Consider the following 18,120-nt stretch of genomic DNA (forward strand, 5'->3'; position numbering starts at 1 on the left):
CAGATACAAACATTCACACAGTTTAGTCACTAGTCTGCAGTAAGATACGTTTAATGACTCACTTATAGAGTCAGTCATGCACCTACTAAATCATCCATTCACACACTTATACACCCACTCATTCTTCCATAGGTTGTTCCCTATATATATATTAAACATTTTTAAAATTTATGGAAACACACACTCACTGGATGACGTCATCAGTGATGTCATTTCAGATGTCATCAGTGATGTCACTGACCATGTCATGAGTGATGTAATATGTGACGTCATTAGCAGTGCATTGCGGGGGCGCGAGTTATAGTTAGCTGAACTAACTATAACGGGGGAATTTCTAGGGTTTTGTACGAGGGAAATGTCCAGCTAACTATAATGCCCCTGAAACCTATGGTTTTTTCAGTGAATTTCAAAGGTTTTTTAAATGCTAATTCCTAACTATATCCGGCCTGAAACCTATGGTTTTTTCAGTGAATTTCAAGGGTTTTGTAAATGACAATTTTGAATGTATTAATTGTTATACTGATTTTTTTTATACTGATTTACTATATTTTTTAACTATTTATTTTTAGATTATAATTACATTATACATTACAATACAAAATATACTTTCTCAGAATGAATTACTTTAGTTTAAATACTTGGCAAATAGGCAACAGACTTTCAAGTACAGTAGTTATAGTTGTTGCAATGGGCAACACAATTTCAAACACAAAGCAACATTGAGCTCAATGTGAATTTCTAGTGAAATGCAATTAGTAACTTTATGGATTACTTTTCTAACCACAGGACTGGATCCTAGATTCAGTCCTTGGACATCTCCTGTAAACAGTTGAGTAAAAGCGCTTTGGTTACAGTCGTTATTTTTAAGGAATATTATTGTATTTTAAAAGTTGACACTTAGAATTTTTTTCACATAGAATCACCAATGTTATCCTTTGGCAGTAAATTCACTTAGCAGGTAAGTAGTGTTATCATTACTTTTTCTTACTCAGTGGTGGATCCTGGATCCAGCACTGGCCAACCTCCTGTAAACAGTTGAAAGAATGTGTTTAAGTCATACAGACGATTTTTTAAGAATATTTTTAGTTTGTGAAAATAGACACTTAGAAACTTTTCTGGTGAAAACCTCACAATGGATTCCTATGGAAGGAAATACAAGTTACTGGTAAGTACGCTTAGAATTACTTTTTAGGGTCAGTGCTGGCCTAAAAGATGCAGCACTGGGTTCTCTCCTGATTACAGGTGAGTAAATCGGAATTCGTAGTTCGGCTGATTTTAGAGGAATATTTGTACAATGGTAAAGGAAGGGGGCGGGGCCTGAGGTGACGTGTGCAAACACGCCCTGTGGCGCGTTTTAAGTTGGGGAATTAATTCCTCTTCAATCCTGCGGTCCCCTGGGGGCCAACTAGCCCACCAGGTACCTCCAGTATGCGTCAGGGAGCTGCGTTGCAGAGCGGTGTTCAGAGGCCACGCCCCTTTTTACAACACAATGCAACGCAGCTCCGTGGCGCTTCCTGGGGGTACCTGGTGGGCTAGTTGACCCCTAGGGGACCTCTCAATTGAAGAGGAATGATTTCCCCAACTTAAAACGTGCCACAGGGCGTGTTTGCACAGTATCATCTCAGGCCCCGCCCCCTACCTTCACCACTGTGCAAACGCGCTCCGTGGCACGTTTTAAGTTGGGGGATTAAGTCCCCTTGAATCTTGAGGTCCCCTAGCGGCCAACTAGGCCACCAGGTACCTCCAGTGAGCGCCACGGAGCTGCGTTGCAGAGAGGTGTAAAAAGGAGTGTGGCCTCATTACACCTCTCTGCAACGCAGCCCCCTGGCACATACTGGAGGTTCCTGGTGGGCTAGTTGGCCCCCAGGGACCCCCAGTATTCAAGGGGAATTAGTTACCCCTGCAAACGCGCCAGGGGGCGCGTTTGCCGAGTGGTGTAAGGAGGGGGCGTGGCCTCCGGCCCGATCTTTTCTGCCGGCATTGCTTTTCGACATGGGGAGCAGCTAACATGCTGCTCCCCATGTGGAAAAGCAATCAGCTTTGCTACATTGAAGCGAGAGCAGGTTTCCCTGCTCTCGCTTCAATGAAGCAAATCAGTTTGCAATGACAGGGTGGGAGCCGCGAGGCTCCCGCCCTGTCATTGCAAACAGCAGTGTCCCGGTGGTGGCACCCCAGGACACTGCAGGAGCTGGCCCTGGGGGGTGGCGGTCCCCAGGGCCATCATTGGCTCCAGGAGGGGGGCCACGTGGCCCCCCTCCCACACGGACAAGTTGCCCCGGGGGGTGGCGTTCCCCGGGGCTGGGGGGGCCTGAGGACCCCCCCTTCGCAAATACTTTCAAGCCCCGGGGGTGGCGGTCCCCGGGCCTGCGAGCCCCCCTACCCATTTTCTATAAGCCCCGGGGGATGGTGGTCCCCGGGGCTGGGGGGGCCTGAGGACCCCCCCTTCGCAAATACTTTCAAGCCCCGGGGGTGGCGGTCCCCGGGCCTGTGAGCCCCCCTACCCATTTTCTATAAGCCCCGGGGGATGGTGGTCCCCGGGGCTGGGGGGGCCGTGAGCCCCCCCATATAGTATCTCTGAGCCCCCGGGATTTGGCCCCCCGGGGGCCAATTACCAAAGAAGCGCGGGAGCCCCGCGCTTCTTTTTTTGTTTTTATTTTCGGCCGAAATTCGCGCTGGGTGCGCGAATCTCGCTGATTTTTAAAAAAAAAAATATATACTTTTTTGGGCCCTGGGAGTCATTGTGGGACCCCCTGAGCAGGCCTAGGGGGTCAGGGTGTTTCTACCCTGCCCCCTTGTCCCGTTTTGCGCCTTTGTTTTTGTGCTTTCTTGTGCCTCGGTTCTACCGAGGCACAAGATGGCTGCCAACACTTCCTGATTCAGAGTGTTGGCAGCCAATTAGCATTCAGCTCGTGCTCGGGAGGGTTCGGGGAGGTTGCGGGGAGGATCCGCGGATCCTCCCCGGCCATAGATATCACTAACTTTTAACTCTAATTTTCTCAGGAACTACTGTGCGGATTTACACCATTTAAGCAAAAGGCACGAGTCTGAACTGAGGACTACCTCCTTGCCAAATTTGGTGTAATTCCGTTCAGCAGTTCGGGCTATAGCTGCGACAACAGGTCCTATGGGAAATTGCATGGGGAAAATGAGTTTTGGGACCCCCCTTTTTTCTCGGCCCCCGCTTGACGAATCACCACGGAACAGGGTAGGAGCGGAGCGGAGCTGGCCAAAAGTTGGGAAAATTTCGCGAAGATTCATCAACCGGCGCCAAAGATATTCCCAATAGAATGTTGCGGATTTCCTATGGAAAATAGGTCCTAACTATAACTATCTACTGGCGACCGCCAGTAGATAATATATATATATATATATATATATATATATATATATATATATATATATATATATATATATATACACCATCACAGGAAACCCATTTGAAGTAGAGCCACACGAAGGGTAAATTTCGCTCACTTTTAATGGAAGACAGCCTGCCAGCAGGACCCAACAAGGACAGTAAAGTTCAAAACATCTGCGCCAGACGCGTTTCAGGGGTAAACCTTTCTTCAGTGGCGTTTCTTGCTGAATGACTGGAAATGTAGCTGAGAGCACGGCTTTTGATTTCGATCACCTGTCCCAGTGGGCGTGCCTTTTCTCACGGCCTTGTGGGTGATTTCAATTACCTGCCCCAGTGGGCGTGCCTTTTCTCACGGCCTTATGGGTGATGTAGTGCTCTATAATGATCCCCAGTGGGTGCACTCTCTCAGTCTCTATTGCAACTTGTTAAACAAATGTCCAGGGCGGGACCTGCCCCGCTTTGTGGCTGACAACCGGAGCGTCAAACTGGCTCCCTCCCTGCAAGGGCTCCAGCTCACCTTCATTCTCACTGTAGACGCGCCTTCCTGGTGCTGTCAAAAGACCCGCGATACGCGGTGGGCTCCTCTTCGCGACCGGGTAAGGGCCGCCTTTTACATACACCATCACAGGAAACCCATTTGAAGTAGAGCCACACGAAGGGTAAATTTCGCTCACTTTTAATGGAAGACAGCCTGCCAGCAGGACCCAACAAGGACAGTAAAGTTCAAAACAATCTGCGCCAGACGCGTTTCAGGGGTAAACCTTTCTTCAGTGGCGTTTCTTGCTGAATGACTGGAAATGTAGCTGAGAGCACGGCTTTTGATTTCGATCACCTGTCCCAGTGGGCGTGCCTTTTCTCACGGCCTTGTGGGTGATTTCAATTACCTGCCCCAGTGGGCGTGCCTTTTCTCACGGCCTTATGGGTGATGTAGTGCTCTATAATGATCCCCAGTGGGTGCACTCTCTCAGTCTCTATTGCAACTTGTTAAACAAATGTCCAGGGCGGGACCTGCCCCGCTTTGTGGCTGACAACCGGAGCGTCAAACTGGCTCCCTCCCTGCAAGGGCTCCAGCTCACCTTCGTTCTCACTGTAGACGCGCCTTCCTGGTGCTGTCAAAAGACCCGCGATACGCGGTGGGCTCCTCTTCGCGACCGGGTAAGGGCCGCCTTTTACATACACCATCACAGGAAACCCATTTGAAGTAGAGCCACACGAAGGGTAAATTTCGCTCACTTTTAATGGAAGACAGCCTGCCAGCAGGACCCAACAAGGACAGTAAAGTTCAAAACATCTGCGCCAGACGCGTTTCAGGGGTAAACCTTTCTTCAGTGGCGTTTCTTGCTGAATGACTGGAAATGTAGCTGAGAGCACGGCTTTTGATTTCGATCACCTGTCCCAGTGGGCGTGCCTTTTCTCACGGCCTTGTGGGTGATTTCAATTACCTGCCCCAGTGGGCGTGCCTTTTCTCACGGCCTTATGGGTGATGTAGTGCTCTATAATGATCCCCAGTGGGTGCACTCTCTCAGTCTCTATTGCAACTTGTTAAACAAATGTCCAGGGCGGGACCTGCCCCGCTTTGTGGCTGACAACCGGAGCGTCAAACTGGCTCCCTCCCTGCAAGGGCTCCAGCTCACCTTCGTTCTCACTGTAGACGCGCCTTCCTGGTGCTGTCAAAAGACCCGCGATACGCGGTGGGCTCCTCTTCGCGACCGGGTAAGGGCCGCCTTTTACATACACCATCACAGGAAACCCATTTGAAGTAGAGCCACACGAAGGGTAAATTTCGCTCACTTTTAATGGAAGACAGCCTGCCAGCAGGACCCAACAAGGACAGTAAAGTTCAAAACATCTGCGCCAGACGCGTTTCAGGGGTAAACCTTTCTTCAGTGGCGTTTCTTGCTGAATGACTGGAAATGTAGCTGAGAGCACGGCTTTTGATTTCGATCACCTGTCCCAGTGGGCGTGCCTTTTCTCACGGCCTTGTGGGTGATTTCAATTACCTGCCCCAGTGGGCGTGCCTTTTCTCACGGCCTTATGGGTGATGTAGTGCTCTATAATGATCCCCAGTGGGTGCACTCTCTCAGTCTCTATTGCAACTTGTTAAACAAATGTCCAGGGCGGGACCTGCCCCGCTTTGTGGCTGACAACCGGAGCGTCAAACTGGCTCCCTCCCTGCAAGGGCTCCAGCTCTCCTTCGTTCTCACTGTAGACGCGCCTTCCTGGTGCTGTCAAAAGACCCGCGGTGGGCTCCTCTTCGCGTCTACAGTGAGATTTTTCCCTGCTCGTGCTCGCTAAGTTCTAGTTGGTGAGCGCAAGCAAAGGAACTCGACCTCTAGGCAAGACTTCTCAACGCGGGCGGTCAGATTTGTCAACGCGAGTGGTCGCGGCAGGTCGCAACCACTCACGTTGAGATACGTTCCGCTGCACCCACTTGCGCTGCGCATGGTGCCGTTCGTGATGAGTTTATAGCATAGGACAAACAACCGGCGCTCAAAATCACTGTGACTGACCCTAACGCGCTCTGCCCCTTTTTGGAACTCCGCGTAGCCCGAAGGTGTTCGTTTGTCACTTCACGGAACTCCACAAACTCCTCCTAGGCCTAGTAAGTATGAGTCTGGCTGGACGGACGGATGCATGGAGCAAAGATGAGTGAGCGTGCATGCATGAACACCTGAGTGCGTAAATCCACTAATGACACAAAAGACACTTTCATTGAAACATCCACCCATATTGGCATTGCCAATGCTTGTTATTAAAGGCACGGAGGTTCGATTTCACAGCAGCCAAGTGTACCGTGGCATGCGCGACACTTTTAGTTCTGACTTTTTAGCCTACAGCTTCTTGGTGGACTGGGGTGCGCGGCTTGGAACGCACTTAAAATGGTGCCCTATTCACCAGGCACTCGCCCCAAAGCGCTTCTGGCTAAGGTTCAGGACGTCGTGACGCTAGCTGGCAACCCTGCTGGTAACCTCGCCGTGGAGGGGAGTAGTGTCTTCACTTCCGGTGTCAGCCTGTGCACCGACTGCACACACTATTACTACAGAACCTGCTGCTGTCGGGACTTCAGTCGTGCCCCACACACCTGAGCAGGGTCGTCAGTCTCAGCCGTGGCCAGCAGGGGTCAGTGTTGGTCCAGGCTGGCGCTCTGCTCTCAGTGCTGAGTGTTATTATAGCGCTAGGAGAGAAGAGCGCCCCTCTGCCCGCTGCAGTCCCCTCAGGTATGTTTAGTGCTGCACCCCCGCCCCCACCGTGGGCATCTGTTCTTCTGACGAAGCCCCTCCCCTGAAAGGTAGCTGCCTTATCGTGGCCCCCCCAGCCCCCTCCAGGAAGCCAGGGTCCTCAGACCAGCCCGATGCCTGTGTGATGCGATTAAACTCTAACCATAAAGTAACCATTAACTCCCCCCGAGGTTAAAGGTCAGCACCCCCCTTCTCCTCGCCGCAGTGGGGCCTCCAGTCCAAGGGCAGAGCGGGGAACGCGCAGGTACAGCCGAGTTTAACTTTTCAAACTCTCGGAACTTTAATGTGTGTTACATGTCAACTGTTTATGCCTCCTGTTCAGCTATGTTCTAACTCCCAGAAACATACAACACGTGTGTGAAATGCTCCGTGTGTTCTTAAAACTTGGATCTTTCAAAGGTACTGAAATGCTACGTTGTATATATTATTTGTTTTAATCTAGGTGCAGTGGGGTGGGGGGCAGTGGGGGACACGCTGCTACTGTTCGAACAGCCAGGTCTTAAGAAGTGTCCTGAAGGGCAGCAGGTCCTGGGTCTGTCGCAGGTGGATGGGGAGGGTGTCAGGGGCGTAACACAGGCCCCCGTATCCCCCGCGGTGCGGGCGGGGCGAGGTGCAGGGGGCCCCCTCAGCATAGTACTCAGGCCTGAGCCTCCGGATTAAACATTGCAGGGGGGCCCCTTAAACTTTCGTTACGCCACTGGAGGGTGTTCCAGGTCTTGGTGGCAAGGTGGGAGAACGATCTGTCGCAGGTGGTTGATTGGCGGATGCGTGGGTTGGCGGCGAGAGCGAGGTCAGCGGAGCGACGCTGGTGGTTGGGAGTGTAGAAGGTGAGTCGTTTTTTGAGGTATGTTGGTTCGGCGTCATGGAGTGCTTTGTGTGCGTGGGTGAGGAGCTTGAAGGTGATCCTCTTGTTGACCAGGAGCCAGTGCAGGTCTCTCAGGTGGGCCGTGATGTGGCTGTGGTGGGGGATGTCGAGGACGAGGCGCGCGGAGGCATTCTGTATGCGTTGAAGTCTTTTCTGGAGTTTGTCCGTGGTTCCCGCGTAGAGGGCGTTGCCGTACTCTAGCCTGCTGCTGACGAGGGCCTAGGTGACTGCTCTTCTTGTATCTGTCGGGCTCCATCTGCAGATCTTGCGGAGCATGTGGAGGGTGATGAAGCAGGAGGAGGCGGCGGCGTTGACTTGCTGGGCCATTGAGAGCGATGAGTCCAGGATGAACCCCAGGCTGCGTGAAAACAAAGCACCATGTACTATTGGTACGTGGTTCTCGTGCTTTGTAGCCAGGGTTTTTTGTATGGACAATGAATATGCTAATAATCTGGAGTTACGTGCCTGACATGCAAATGTCTGTCATTAATATGTATTTTGGAAACCTGACCTGCCTGTCAGTGTTATGAGCACTCTTGGACGCCAAGGCATGGTGACCGGTTTGAGTAAACTACTAAGCGGAACTAGGCCTACGTGTTACCCATTGACAGGGCTACTGGAATTATGTGGCAGGAGAGGGCCACATTGTGTGGCGGGTTGAGTAAATTATGCGGGAAAGAGGCTAATTATGCGGCACAATGCAGCACATTTTGTAATGATTTGATTTTATAATTTATAAAGCGCAATGTTTTTCCGCAGGGCGTCTTGCCGCTGCCCATAACAGGTGAATGAAACAGAAGAGCCGCAACAACTAGTAAAGAGTAAAAAGCCGGTCTTTAAGGCTTTCCTGAACCTAAACAAGGAGGTGGCAGCTTTGATCTGCAGACTCGCAGCGGCGCCTCCGCTAAGGTGGGGGAGCGTCGCCCCCACGGCTCCCTGAGCAGTGTCAAAAAGGAAAAATAAAATCATAATAGCTTCTTCTTTAAATCTTTATTTCGGCAATATTTCAGCCATAAAAGAGTACACAGCATATTATACACAATAAAATTACAATATTAAAAAAAGAACACCTAAAATGACATAGACAATGCAAATCAGTAATGTAAATCAATGTCAGTGTTAATATTAGTGTTAGGACAGAGCATTGTATCTAGAACTGAGTTTAGACAAGCAGAAAACATGCCCAGCTACTAGGCGGTATTAGATAGTATAAAACTCCTTTTAATCCAGAAAGCATGCAGATACTTGGCTAAGGCAAATACAATGTGACCTGCAGTTTCAGTCTTAAAAACCCTTAGTGCGTCGGAACATTTCCTAAATCCAAGGTTCCTACAGATAGGTACAATCCAAGTCTGCCTCGCTCTAGTATAGAGAGGACAGAAAAAAAGGATGTGGCTTTCATCCTCTTTACTCATACCACAGCCAATACAATGTGAGGACCTAGTCGGGTACCATTTGCTTGTTAAACACGCTAGGGGAAGTGCACCAAACCTCCATTGTATATATAGCTTCCTAGCCATAACAGGGAAAATTACATCCATGAAATCTTCAAATGAATAAACAGATTTGATCTCAATGAATGCTTTCACCATGGTACCATTCTTTGAATCATGGAGCCACGCATTAGAGCATCGAAATCGATATAACTCAGTGAATGTTTTCCCTGAGATCTCTCTGCAAGCTATTGCTGGGTTCACCCACATATCTGCAAGACCCATGTTCGTAAATTCATCTTTGATATAGGAAAGCCAGGGGATATGTGCTGCCCTACCTAATCTCAGTATTTCTTGGAGCTCTGTTTTATACTGCTCCAACTCAGGGGTCAGCCAGATCCTCCTCCAAAACCTGAGAGGTTTGATAGCTAGTTCCTCCTGGATGGGAAGAATATCTAAGTCAAGCCTCAGCGGTAGTAGGGGTGTACTTTGGGGGAGCGCGAGCAGTTGTCTCAGGAAGTTGTTCTCAACTTTAGACAATCCTGGTCTAATAACGTGCCCCCATAGTTCCCCTCCGTATAGTGCAGCCGCTCTGGCCCTCATCTTGTAGATTTCAAGACTAGGGCTGATGGGTTTAAAAGTAGAGGCGTTTGTCATCTTTAATATTCCCCCAGATATTTGGGTCAGTTTAAGTTGGGATTTTGCAAGATGTGGGCCCCAGGAAAGTTTTTCACCTAGGGTAACACCAAGATATTGAAAGGTGTGAACTCTCTCAAGTGCAACTGAATCAAGGGTAGGTGGTGGCCTAGTGTGTGTTGGGGGATTAAAAATCATGTATTTGGTCTTATCTACATTGATCTGTAGTCCGTGCTCCCTACAGAAGTTGCTGAATCCCTCCAATATACGTTGAATGCCCATTGGTGTTTTGGAAAGGAGCAGGGTGTCATCCGCAAACATTATGGCTGCTACTTTCCTACCTGCCAACCTGGGTGCATCGTTGTTAGGGACTGCATCCAGGCTGGCAATCAGTCCATTCACGTAAATACAGAAGAGAGTAGGGGCCAAGACACACCCTTGCCTGACTCCCTTGTTTACAGCAAACCTGTCAGACAGTACACCTCCTCTTGCACACCTGACCTGGGCAAAATTCTCGGTATGTAACCTCACCAATATACCCAATAGGGAGATGGGTACACCTAGATCGCGTAGAACAGCCCAAAGTTTGCCCCTAGGAACAGTGTCAAACGCAGAGCGTAAATCAACAAATACCATGTGGAGACTGCCACCCTCCAACGCCACAGTCTTCCAATACAACATTACTAAGCGGAAGATCTGATCCATGGTAGATGTTTTGCTTCTGAAGCCAGCCTGATAGGGAGAAAGGATATCATTCTCATTGATCCAGTCCTGCAAGCGATCTAAAATAAGTCTTGCCATTATTTTTTGGGGGACATCAATGAGGCTGATAGGCCTATAATTAACGGGGAGCAAGGGAGAACCCTTCTTATATATCGGTACAATTTCCGCTCCCAGCCACGAATCAGGGACCTCCGTGCCATGCAAAATTGAGTTAAAAACTGCACAAAGGTACGGTGCCCATATCTTAGGCTGATCTTTGAGCAAATCCACGGGCATCTTATCTATGCCCGGTGCTTTACCCAGTGCCAGTTTCCCTATGGCAATCGAAACATCATCTACAGTGAATTCCAAAGCTTCGGCATCCCCCGCAGACGGAAGCCAAAAAGGCAAGAGATCTAAATCAGAGGTGGCAGCGTACAAGGTTTTAAAATGGGATTCCCACACCCCCGGGTCAAGATTAGCTTCGATTGCATTGCGGGGTTCCGCGCACCCAGAATTCACAATGGCCCAGAATCTGTTCAATTCCTTATTAGCAAGGGCTGATGATAAACTTTCCCATCTCTCCCAATCCCAATCTATCCTTGCCTGTTTTAAGACTTGTTTGTGGGCACCCCTAAGTGAGCAGATTGTTAGCTTATCACTGCCAGTTTTAATAGCATTAATCAAGGCAGTTTTAGCACTCCTGCATGCGGCATTATACCAGGAGGGCTGGGTAGTCCTTGGTTTCCTGTCGGGAACTATGGGGTTTAAAAAGCCTGCAAGGATATCAACTAATTCCCGGTGCACAGTGAGGAAGCGTGCAGAGTTATCCTCAGACTGCCCTTTGTCCCAGATGTCACTTGCCATCTTGAGCAGGGGGAGAATAGATGAGTATAAGCTTGGCAGTGCATCTCGCCTTTCACATAGGGTTTCCCACTTAACCCTCCTCCTATTGTTGGTAAGGACCAATCCTAGATCGGCGGTTGGTTCCGTATGGGCTTTAGCAGAGTTTGGCATTTCCATTCTCATCAGTAGGGCGTTATGATCGCTGTCTGATCTATTCATGACCTCCAGATCTATAATTTTGGACCATAACCTAGTCTGGACCATAAAATAGTCCAGATGGGATTCATGGTCTTTTTTATTATAGGTGCATTTGGATGGAATGTCCGAAGGCATTCGGCCATTAACCGCCCTAACTGAAAACTGCAAGGTTAGAGTCATGACCTGGATAGCCAGTGGGGTCCATGCCTTTGCATAGGTGGACCTACACTGTGGGATACCCCAAAACTCATCTTCTTCCTGCAATGCCCCCTCACCCAGCCCTGGGAGGGGCTCAAAGTGGCAATTAAAATCTCCTGCGATCACACAGGTAACATCATGGTCCAAAGATTCCAGGAAAGATGATAGTTCCCCTACGGTGTTAGATTCTTTAGCCATAGCAGTAGGGCGTGAATATACATTCACAACTGCCAGCTTATATGAGTTGGGCCAGGACAGTTGGACACAAAGGATGTCATCCCAATTGGTCTGGATCAAATCCACACTACAACCCAGGTGTACACCTATCCATGTTGTCAGGCCACCAGAGGGGCGGCCCTTGCCTCCCCACCGAGCTGCGATGTTAAAGGAAGCAAACCCGGCTCTATGAACCACCTCCCTGGCCCAGGTCTCCTGCAATAGAACCACATCAGCAGCATCTACAAAAGAGCCCCATTCAGGACATGCCATCTTATTTGCTAAGCCTGCCACATTCCATGACAGTAAGTTCATATGTTGGTGGCGAGGTGTGTGCTGGGATGGGGGATCTAGTACAGAGGAAATGCTACTCTTCTGGGGAGGATCAGTTCCCCCTATAAGGGTAAGAATAGCACTATGGGAGGTGGCTGGCATTGGAAGGGAAGCAGAAAACTGCAGAGAGTACGCTTGGGGATTGCCGAGATTGGTCTCCCCTGTACTAGTGGTGCACCCCATGGTGTCAAGAGTCAAATTCCCTTCGTCATGCAGCCCAAGGGGCTCTAAACCTAGAATACTATCCCCCATAGAATCCTGAGCTACCTGGGATGGCTTGGCCAGTCAATCGACCTGGTCGAGGCAGCTAAACCTGTTTGAACAGACAGGATAAGCCCAGTCTGCATCAGAGGGCAGATGCCTTGATTTCCCAGCACCTCCCCTTTGTAAATGCGGAATATATGTCCAACCGCTCTCTTCTATTCTCATACGATCATTTGGGTAGAAGTAGGAGAGGGGGCGGACCGCAATAGTGGTGTCTAAGCGTGGTTTTTTCCAGTTGCAGATGTAGTCTGCTATCCTGGCATCCCGGAAGTTAACTATGACACAATCGCCAGCTAAGTTTTTAGGAGTGTGCCCTACCCACCCCACCCTTCTAACCATAATGACCTCACAACTAACCTGCGGTGGCAGGGGCCTGTGGTTTGAGAGCCAGTGGATTGCCTTGTTTTTTAGGTTCGAGAACTCCTCAATACTATTATCATTTATTTCAGGAACCCCTGTTAGGACAACCATATAAGGGCTAGCTTCCGGGGGCAAGTCTATTCTAGAAGTCATCCTATTAGCCTTATCCTGGGTTCGCTTTCTCACTGTCCTCATATTGTCACTAATATTACCCAAAGTGGCCTCTCCCAAGGTGTTACTGTCTGCGTGGTGGTCAATGAGAGACCTATCTTCATGATGTTCTAATGAGGGAGCGTTAAGTGTGGCTGGAATTGCCAGTGATGTAGCTTTCGGGACAGATGGTAGCCGTGGAACTGCACAGTGGGCCGCCGGGGCTGGTAGAGCCCCGGCTATGGTGGGACAGTGGCAATTGCAAAAGCATGCGGGGAATGCTTTGTTATTGTTAGCACCCTCAGTGTGTTCCTTAATTCCTTGTTCAAGCTTGGTAATAAGGGACGCTATTCCCTCCAACCTGGATTCCAGGGGTGCCAGTAGCGCGCGCAGCATTAGATCTAGTTGTTGCGGTGCTACTACATCCTCTTGTGACTGTGTCACCAATGCAGGAGGAGCTGATGCCTGAGCTGAATGATCCCCAGGAGACTTAAACGAGGAACACGAAGCTGGAGGGAGGGAGCAGCTGCCCTGACCATCTCTAGCCAACGAGTCGGCCACCAAAACTGCACCATGATGTGCGGATTTAGCTCCCCCTGGCTTGGAGCGAACATGCCTGATGGATTTTGGCTTGGAGTTTGTGGACAGCCCTACCTTAGTGGCCCTTTTTTCCCGTAGGATCGGTCCCGACCTAGTCACTGGGGGGGATGTAGTTCTAGAGTTGACCCCGGGTTCATTGTCACTAGAAGTTTCACTGCTTGAAGTCTCATCAATGAATTGAGTAAGAGGAAGGGCATTGCTACCAGTGCCATTTGGGGTATGTGCAGATGCAAGGAGGCCCAAAGAAGATCTTCTTGCTAGGGCCAGATCCTGCGACACTCTGCGCTCCATAAGGACAATGCCCTGGTCAATCACCGAGTTGGCTCTAACTATGAATTGATCTAGTGTACCAGTGAGATTGCTTTTGGTCGCATGGTTCTTACCCTCTTTAGCTGCCATGCTTAGTTAGGATGCAACACAGTGCGCAATTACTCTGATTTGGCAGCGATATGTCCTCCACAAAACAGTATAAACGATACAACCACATGCAATAAAAATGACACGTAATAAGCCCATACGCGCTGGAGCCGTAGGTGACAGAGGGGTAGCCCGGTCCGGTCTCTCTCGGTCTCGAACGGGCTACAACGGGCCCGCCCTTGGCCCGGGCTTCGCCCGCGCTGCGATCCGCGCTGCGGATTCACGTGGACATGGTTAAATATTAAGAGAGGGGCGGGTCGTTAGGAAGAGGAGCGGGTGAGCCTGATTAGCGGAGCGCAATGCTCCCCGGTCCTCGCAGTCCCGATGTGTTCAGGCGAGTCTGGAGCCCCACAGCAGCGTAGCGTCCTTGCACAGGGAGCAGAAGGGAAACCCAACCTTCGTAGCCCAAGCCGAGTTTCTAAATGTTGAAGGAGCCTTCGAGCGGCTCCCGCGCAGCGGGGGCCGCGAGGCGTGGCGTGGGCGAGATGGTCAACGGGAAGAGGAGCAGGTGAGCCTGATTAGCGGAGCGCAATGCTCCCCGGTCCTCGCAGTCCCGATGTGTTCAGGCGAGTCTGGAGCCCCACAGCAGCGTAGCGTCCTTGCACAGGGAGCAGAAGGGAAACCCAACCTTCGTAGCACAAGCCGAGTTTTTAAATGTTGAAGGAGCCTTCGAGCGGCACCCGCGCAGCGGGGGCCGCGAGGCGTGGCGTGGGCGAGATGGTCAACGGGAAGAGGAGCAGGTGAGCCTGATTAGCGGAGCGCAATGCTCCCCGGTCCTCGCAGTCCCGATGTGTTCAGGCGAGTCTGGAGCCCCACAGCAGCGTAGCGTCCTTGCACAGGGAGCAGAAGGGAAACCCAACCTTCGTAGCACAAGCCGAGTTTTTAAATGTTGAAGGAGCCTTCGAGCGGCTCCCGCGCAGCGGGGGCCGCGAGGCGTGGCGTGGGCGAGATGGTCAACGGGAAGAGGAGCAGGTGAGCCTGATTAGCGGAGCGCAATGCTCCCCAGTCCTCGCAGTCCCGATGTGTTCAGGCGAGTCTGGAGCCCCACAGCAGCGTAGCGTCCTTGCACAGGGAGCAGAAGGGAAACCCAACCTTCGTAGCACAAGCCGAGTTTTTAAATGTTGAAGGAGCCTTCGAGCGGCTCCCGCGCAGCGGGGGCCGCGAGGCGTGGCGTGGGCGAGATGGTCAACGGGAAGAGGAGCAGGTGAGCCTGATTAGCGGAGCGCAATGCTCCCCGGTCCTCGCAGTCCCGATGTGTTCAGGCGAGTCTGGAGCCCCACAGCAGCGTAGCGTCCTTGCACAGGGAGCAGAAGGGAAACCCAACCTTCGTAGCACAAGCCGAGTTTTTAAATGTTGAAGGAGCCTTCGAGCGGCACCCGTTATCATTTAATTTTTAGTAAGGGCTAAGGGGCGAAGTTAGGGCGGGGCTCACAGGGAGGAGGAATGATTGGTGCACCATACTTGCGCATGACAGTTTGGCCGGCCGTCTTGGACCGGCCCAACAGACATGTGCACTAAGCATTTCTCCACCTGCCTGTGTTGCACAGCCGGGTGGAGAGCTGTCCCAGGCACTGCCCTACCAGCCAAACAGGCCGCTTACACCAATGATGACGCTTCTGTCATGCTGGTGCCAGCAGCGTCGTGATTGGCTTAGGGGAGCCTGTGTGCTTCTGTGCTGCCGGGAGTCAGGAAGAGAGTGAGGACCGAGTAGAGGCGGCGGCTGTTCACAGGCAAGTCATCTTTATTTAATTTTTCAACCACCCCAGTTCAGTAACAGCCGCCACTGCTCCAGAGGTAGGCGGTTCCAGTTTTGGGCTGAACAACGAGCAAGGCTTCTGCGTCCCCAGGCAGAGAGTGTATGGGCAGGAACTGCGAAATCTCTTGCAGACCTGGAGCGAATGGTCCTGCCTGGATGGTACCATCTAAACCGGTCTCTGAGATAGGCAGGGCCAAGGCGTGGAGTGCCTTTTAGGCAGTGCAAAGACCCTTAAAGATTATACGCTTTCTTGCCGGCAGCCAGTGCAGTCTGCTGATGGCTTGAGAGGCCGATGCATAACTAGGAATCTTCATTAGCATACGGGCTGCTGAATTTTGTAGGATTTGCAATTTATTCAGAGATTTGTTTGGCAAATGTTGAAATCTCCCATTGCAGTCGGCGGCCTTTAGCAGGTCAACGGATAAGAATTGAGCAATTTTCCGCACCGTGCACAAAGAGAACAAGGAAGCCGGAATGACTGCTAACTCGCTCTTTATCAGTCAGTCAGTCGACAATCATGACGCCGAGGTTTTTTACCTTCTGGACCAGCTTTGGCCGGTGCCTAGCTCCTCAGGCCACCAATTGGGGGACCAGTAAGTGGGATTTTGTCCGAACAAGATGAGTTCTGCCTTTGAGTTTAATTTTAGACATTTTTGATCCATCCAGAGTCCCACTGCACTCATGCAGCTACGAAAGGTCCCACTCTTATCCGGGCCCTTATCAAATAGTGAAACCAAAATCTGAGGGTGTCGTCAGCGTAAGATACCAGAAACAACCCAAATGACTTAATTAGGGCTGCCAAGGGGGTAGCATAAAGCTTGAGCAACGTTGGGCTCAGCGATGAGGCCTGTGGTACCCCAGAAGGCAGCGTAAGGGGTGATCTCAAGAGGTTGAGGGTGCACCCCGGATCCCCAGGCTCTGTAACCGGTCATCAAATGATCATGATTGACCATATCAAATGCCGCAGATGTGTCTTACGGGATAAGGGCGGCATTACCCCCCTATCCATTGCCGCCCTGATCTCCTTGGTTGCCACCTTCAGAGCTGACTTTGTGCTGTAACCATCACGGAAGCCACATCATCAAGCAGACCGTTTTCTTCCAGGAAAGCTGCGAGCTGCGAGTTCATGGCGTTCTCGACCAGTTTTGCAGGCGAAGCGAGCCTGGAAATGGGACAGTAGTTGTTTGGGTTCTGCTTGCTCAGGTTCGGTTTCTTCAGCAACTGAAGCAGCATTTCATTGTTTTGAGAACGTCACCGAGCTAAACATGGTATTAAAGATTTTTGTCAGATGCAGGGCTACTGCTTCCGGAATTGTATGAAAAATGGGTGGACAGGGACCTGATGGAGATCCTGGCTTTGACCAGGCCAGGGTAACGGGATCCACGGTCAGCGTGGAAAACTCAGTGAGGGTGGACTTGTTTCAGGACCCTACAGTGGCCTCAATACCAGCCTGGTACGTAAAACCCCTGGTGTAAATTTATTAAAGATGATCTCTTTCTGTCGAAAAAAGCTTTCCAGGGAGTCGCAGAAGGCCTAGTTGCCTTCTTCTGAGTTGCGGGTAGCTGGAGCCAAAAGTTTAGTGACCGCTTGAAAAAGGGCTTTAGTTGAATTGTATAGGGAAGTGCCTCTTTTGACATGTGTAGGACGGTGGAATCTGACTGCATGGATACCCCCACTTTTTTCCTGGTGTTTTGCTAGTTTTCGACTTAGTCTGACTGGGATCCTGCTAATCAGGACCCCAGCCTACCTGCTTTCTCCTGGTAGTTCATGTACTTTAGGTACACTCCAGATTGGATTCTGGGGTACCCTTATAAGTCCCTAGTATATGGTATACTAAGTACCCAGGGCATATGTACCCCAGAGGCCTCCCAGGGGCTGCAGCATGTATTGTGCCACCCCTGAGAGACCATTCAAAATGACACCACAGGTCTGCTACAGCAGCCTGTGTAAGGTGGTGCATGCACCCCTTACTTAGATATAGGTTCACTATATCTATCATATATCACTGCACATATAAACCTATGAGTCACCCCTATGGCAGGCCTTATCCATCCTGAAGGCAGGGTGCTGGGTTTTATGTGAGAGGGTGCCCATGCATGAGTAGAGCCCCTCTGCAGGCTCCAGAACCTATTTTCCAGGGTTGCCTGTGATGCAGCCAACCATATATACTTAAGTGCATTATAACCTCACGGTCAATGCTAACTTTAAAACAGCTGCATGGAAACATGTTGTGTTTTGTGTCAAACACCTTGGAATCATAACCCCCACCAGTAACTGATGGGGGGAGGTATGATTCCACCCTCCCAGAGGGAGAAATATGACATATTGGGCTACCCCGTACCAGCTTTCTCGACCCTAGCATCACAAAATGGATGCTACCAGCCACAGACACGAGTCTGCCCTCCTGCTGCTGAGCCAAGCTCGAGCAGGGGAAGGCTTGACAATAGGTTTCCTGTCACAGGGAGGTGTGACCACCTCCCAGACAGGCTTTAGTGTATTGGGGCTGGGTGGGTGCACTCTGAGAGTGCTTTGATGTCTGCACTGGGGGC

At 50.7% G+C, this 18,120-nt stretch overlaps 1 protein-coding gene across 10 annotated transcripts in view; it reads left to right on the forward strand.

Annotated features, from left to right (window-relative positions):
* Positions 1-18,120, forward strand: part of HAO2 (hydroxyacid oxidase 2) — a 210,921-nt gene that overhangs the window by 101,763 nt on the left and 91,038 nt on the right. Inside the window, exon 1 of one of the 10 annotated variants that reach the window (XM_085620719.1) lies at positions 6,357-6,576. The exons of 7 other annotated variants lie outside the window; for them this stretch is intronic. The gene's annotated coding sequence lies outside the window, so the exon portion shown is untranslated. Of the gene's footprint in view, positions 1-6,356; positions 6,577-6,607; positions 6,842-7,117; positions 7,425-18,120 lie in introns of those variants that run through there. 2 more of the 10 variants (XM_085620718.1, XM_085620720.1) reach the window with 2 other exon arrangements.

The sequence above is a fragment of the Triturus cristatus genome, chromosome 8 (assembly GCF_964204655.1).
Source record: "Triturus cristatus chromosome 8, aTriCri1.1, whole genome shotgun sequence".
Taxonomy (NCBI): domain Eukaryota; kingdom Metazoa; phylum Chordata; class Amphibia; order Caudata; family Salamandridae; genus Triturus; species Triturus cristatus.